The sequence below is a fragment of the Echinops telfairi genome, unplaced genomic scaffold (assembly GCF_000313985.2).
Source record: "Echinops telfairi isolate 266 unplaced genomic scaffold, ASM31398v2 ScPeMD7_6080;HRSCAF=6971, whole genome shotgun sequence".
NCBI classification, from domain to species: Eukaryota; Metazoa; Chordata; class Mammalia; order Afrosoricida; family Tenrecidae; genus Echinops; species Echinops telfairi.
Genome location: NW_022109980.1, coordinates 890,855 through 896,925, shown reverse-complemented (window position 1 = coordinate 896,925; position 6,071 = coordinate 890,855).

Here is a 6,071-nt window from a genome sequence, read left to right as displayed (position 1 = left end):
TGTGTTGAAAAGTCTAACCGCTGTGTCTTTCATGGGAGCCTTTGTGGCATAATGAGTACAGTTTAAACCCACTAGGTGCTCCAGGGCAAAAGATGATGTTTTCTGCCCCCATAAAGGTTTACAGCCTCAGAAACTCAGTGGTTATGTGTTGGTCTGCAATCTGAAAAGTCAGCAGTTCAAAACCCCCAGCCACTTCTATCGAGAAAGACACCAGACTTTCTATTCCCATAAAAGGTTACCATCTCAAAGTGAGAGGGCTTCCTTTACCTGATTTTAGCACCTATTATACAGCCACAATGGTCAAAACAGTGTGCTATTGGTATAATGACAGATACTCAGACCAATGGAAAAGAAAACCCAGAAATAAAATCGGCAGCATACCAACAACTGATCTTCGATAAGGGCCCAAAAATATCAAATGAGATGCAGATGTCCTCTTCAAAAAGTGGTGCTGGCAAAAATGGACATCTATCTGCAGAAAAATGAAGCAAGATCCTTACCTCACTCCATGCACAAGAATAAACTCAAGGTGGATTACAGACCTTGAGGTAAAGCCACAAACTATTAGGGTCATCAGTGAGGGAATTGGGACAAACCTGAGAACTTTGGCTCAGAGAATACATAGGCTATCAGAAATAGGGAAGGACACAAATATAGAGGAGGCACAAATTGACAGTTGGTATATACTGCAGATAAAACACCTGTGTACATTGAAAGAATTAACCATGAGAGTAATAAAAGCCCACAAAACATCTTTGGCAATGAAACATCAGACAAAGGCTTTATTACTAAAATCTATAATACTCTGCTACCTTACAATAAGGAAAAAACTAATTGCCCACTGAGGAGGGGGGCAAAGGCCTGAACAGAAGTTTCACAAGAGCAGATATCCGGATGGCCAATAAGCATATGAGAAAATGTCCCTGATCATTAACCATAAGAGAAATGCTAATTAAAACAACTATGACATAACACCTAACACTCAAAGATAGCCCAATTCAAAAAATCAAGACAGTAACAAGTGTTGGGGTGGGGGGTTCTGTGGTGAGATAGGAACTCTTCGTCCACTACTGCTGAACCTGTAGATCTGTACAGCCATTATAGAAATTGATTTGGCGATATCTAGACATGGAAATTGAGCTACCATTCGACCCAGCAATCCCCCTACTGGGCGTATATCCAGAAGAGGCAAGAAACAAACAATGGCCAGACATCTGTGCTCCGATGTTCATCTTTGCGCAGTTCAAAATCACAAGGAGTTGGAAACAACGCAAATTTCCATCAATGGAAAAATGGATTTAAAAACTGGTAGATACATATAATGCTGAAAAGCAGTGATGAATGCATGAAGCACATTGCCACATGGGAGGAATTGGAGGAAATTATGCTAAGGGAAGTAAGCCAAGAACAAAAGGACGAGTACAGCACAATTCCACTGAGGTAAGGTTAAAAAATCAAACAGGGCATAAGAGAAAAGCTACTATATACATACATTCCTAGGGTGAGGTCCAGGTACAATGGCAGGGGCCATACCCAATCCACAGATACATAATGGCAGCCAACTAAAAAGGAGGGGAAAATAGAGAGAAAAAGACATGGGTAGCGGGGGCACAGGGCTCTATCTAATCCACTCAAGCAGAGGGTATTATTTATGTCTGCACAGGAAAGGGAGTGAGGAACTGGACTTCAACCTAGTGCACCAAGACGTGAATACAACATAGTGTCATGAAGCAGAGAACCGATAGAGAGGTCTGTGGGCCAGCCCCAATCCCAACTACGTGGACACCCCCTCACCCCACAGAAGAATGCACTACAGAGGACAGCACTGAAGCTACAGCCCAGCAAGAGGGCCACATCTGATCAGAGCACACAGGTGTAAACAAAGAGGGAAAGAGAGAGAGTGGAGCACATCCTGGCCCACCAAGCCCTGAGGATGATATCCATGCTCAGAGAAGGCAATCCAGAGAGAGGATCATAGGGCCGATATCACCAGGAGACACAGACAAGATGGCCCTCACTAACCCATAGTGCTACAGGGGACAACAATGGAGATACCATGCGGGAGTTGTGTGAACTGACCCCATCACATAGGGGGCAAAACACTAAGGGTGTGCAACAAAGCAGCAAGGGGAAAAGAGCAATGAAGTTCCTGGGGGGTACCAAAAATAAACTTTGGGGCCAGGGCGTGGCACCCCATCAGACTCAACTGGAAAACACTCCTAAAGGTCAACAAACAGACGGGGAACTATTTATAGGCATTTCTTTTCTTTCTTTCTTATTTTTGTCATTGATTTTTGTTGTTGTTGTATTGCTTTGCTTTTCTTTGTCTTGTTTTTGTGCTTATTATTGTCTCTGCCTGTCTATCTAGATAAGATAGGTGGGATAAACATTCCAGAGCAGAAAACAACAGGACCAACTATTCTGGGGGTACATTGGAGAGGGGGAGGCGGGGAAAGGAAATGGGTGTTAACAAACCTAGGGATAAGTGAACAACAAGTGAGCTAAAATTGATGGCGAGGAGGGCATCGGATGCCTAGTGGAGCTTAATCGAGGGTAATGTAGCCAAGAGGAATTACTGAAAGCTGAACATGATAGTGGAACAAGAGGAAAGTAAAAGGAAATAGAGGAAAGAACTAAGAGGCAAAGCTCATTTGTAGAGGTCTAAATACAGGCAGGTACATATATAAATATATTTATATATAACAACAGGGAAATAGATCTATGTACATATATTTATATGTTAAGTATTAAGGAAGCAGATGGACATTAGGCCTCAGTACTCCCTCAATGCAAGAACACATTGTTCTAATAACCTGGCATTCTGTGATGCTCACCTTCTCAACATGATCCCTGAAGACAAAAACGGATGCATAAGCAAATGTGAAGAAAGCTGATGGTGCCAGGCCATCTGGGGTCTTAAAGGCTTGAAGATAAACAAGCAGTCATCTAGTTGAGAAGCAAAAAATCCCACATAGAAGAAGCTCACCAGCCTGTGTAATCATGAGGTGTCAATGGGATCAGTTATCACGTATCAAAGACCCAGAACCAAAAATCATATCAATGTGAATGAGGGGGAGCGTGGAGTGGAGGCCTAAACCCCCTCTGTAGACAATTGGACATCTTTTTAAAGAAGGGTCACAAGGAAGAGACGAGCCAGTCAGGGTGCAGTTTAGCCCCAATGAAACATACAACTTTCCTCTAGTTATTTAATGCCCCCTCCCCCACCCCAATCATGACCTCAATTCTACATTACGAATCCAGCTAGAACAGAACAGATACACTGGTACAGATAAGATCTCACAACACAGGGAATACAGGATAGATAAACCCCTTGGGACCAATAATGAAAGTAGTGATACCAGGAGGGGGGAGAAAGGGGGAACCGATCACAATGATGTACATATAACCACTTCCCAGGGGGATGGACAACAGAAAAGTGGGTGAAGGGAGATAGCGGTAGTTATAAGACATAAAAAAATTTATAAATTATCAAGGGTTCATGAGGGTGGGCAAGGGGAGAAAATGAGGAGCTGATACCAAGGGCTCAAATAGAAAGGAAATGTTTTGAAAATAATGATGGCAACATATGTACAAATGTGATTGACACAATGGATGGATGGATGGACTGTGATAAGAGCTGTAAGAGCCCCCAATAAAATGTTTTTAAAATAAAAAAAACAATAACCAGGGCTTGGATCGGGTGCGCCTTAATCCACACAGAGCAAGAGTGTGTGCCTCCCACTACCGTGGTCCTTTTTAAATAAACAGCTAAATCTTCTTTTTTTAAAAAAGGTTACAGGGGCAGTTCTACTCTGTCGTACAGGATTGCTATTAGTGGGCATCGTGAGTTTTGAGTTGAATGGTTATAATTCCACTTGGGAATAGATTACTTTTGTACATTAATGAAGCAGGTATGTTTAGTCAATCTCTTTTGAGATTTAAAAAGAGATTAAACAAGGAAGCAGAAGAGACAAATGGCATAAGATACCCAAGACATGGAGATACCCATGACACCAAGAAGCAGAAGCTGAAGAGACAAGATTCTTCCTTCAGAGCTAACAGAAAACGCCTTTCCCAGGCAGGACTCTGCATTTCATTGGACTTCTATATCCTACAGTTTTAGAGAATAAATTTGTCTGTGAAAGCCACACACTGGGGTATTTCTATGTGAACAGCACTAGATATCTGGGACCCCCCATCTTACCATCACCAAAAGGGTTCACAGTCCACTATTTGGTTAGCCTCCTTTAAAGTACTTTGTTGCAGCCCCGAATAAATAAAAATGTCAAGATTAAAATAGCCTGTGTAAAGCTGTCCCTGAACTTGAAATGTGGCCACTTCCATTTGAGATGTGCGGTAAGCATAACAAAAAATGTTAAATATCTCATTGATCATTTTTATCCTGATTAAATGCTCAAATGATAACCTGGTAAGCTATAATATCATATAAAACGAATGCCACCAGTTAAATGTGGCTGCTGGAAATTTTCAAATTGTACATGTGGTTAGAGTTCTATGCCTATGAGACAGTACTGCCTACTACAGCATGGTTTTAAGGATATGTTATATTCTGAGAAGACCCAGCTTTCCTGTAGGACAGATAGTGCTGTTGAGGCTGGACCAAGACTCTGACTTGGATTAACCTGCTGCCACTGAGTGAATTCATCGACCCTATAATGGGTTTCTGAGACTGTGCAAAACTTTACAGGAACAGAGAACTTCATCTTTCCTCCATGGACAGCTGGTAGGTTTGAACTGCTTATGATGAGGTTAGCAGTCCTATGCTTACTAACAGTATCAGTAGGGCAACTTTGCTTGAGTAGGGGTTAGACTATGGTCCTCAAAACAGCAATAATTGGCATTATCTGGGAACTGGTTAGAAATGCACATTTCCATGAGGGTGGGAGGTTGGGTGAGGGAGGGAAAATGTCAAAACTTTTTTTGTTCTTTGGGTTTTTTTATCATTTTATTGAGGGGTCTTACAATTCTTATTACAATCCATATATCAATTCTGTCAGGCATACTCGTACATATGTTGCTAACATTCTTTTCTAGACAATTACTTTCTCATGAGACCTTGGTATCAGCTCCTCTTTATTCCTCATCCCTCCCCCCCACCCTCATAACCCCTTGATAGGTTATAAATTATTAATATTTCCATATCTCACACTGACCACTGTCTCCCTTAGGCCATGGTTTCCGTTGTTCTCGCCCCTGTAGGGGAGTGTGTGGTTGTATGTCGATCATTATGGTTGGTTTCCCCTTCTTCCCCTTCCCCCTTCTCCCTACCCATCTGGTATGACTCTTCCCATTCCTGCTCCTGCCTTGTTTGTGTCCTGAGCTGAGTCTCTTATCTACACCTGTGTACATCCTCCTGTCTAGTCCAAAGTGAGAGGCATCACTGAGATCATGGTAGTGCGGGTGAGGAAGCCTCAAGGAACCAGAAGAATATGGTGGATCATCGGTGCTTTACTGTGCCCTCGTTGACTCAACCATTCCCTGTGACCCTCTGTGGGGGATGTTCCATTGTCTACAGATAAGTTTTGGGTCTCTGCTCCGACCCCACTCATTCTCCACCATATGGGTTTTTTGTTTGTTTGTTTGATCATTAAGGGTCTTCTGATGCCTGTTACCCGGTCCTGATGACACCTCACGATTGCAAAGGCTGGTGTGCTTCTTCCTTGTGGGTTTGTTGTTTCTCTGCTGGATGGCTGCTTGTTTCACTTTAAGCCTTTAAGACCCCAAACACTATATCTTTTAATAGCCGGGCACCATCTGCCTTCTTCACCATATTTGCTTATGCACCCATTTTGTCTTCTGCAATTGTGCTGGGAGAATGAGAATCTCAGATTGCCAATTTGTCAGAACAAAGTGCTCTTATATAGAGGGAGGGAATGTTAAGAGGCTCAAAGTCCATCAACTACTTCAGTGTGTTGCCATATAAATATATGTACATAGGCGAATACCTCAATTTTTAATCATTTTATTGGGGACTCATACAACTCTTATCACAATCCATACACCCATGCATTGTGTCAAGCACATGTGTACATTTATTGCCTTCATTTTCT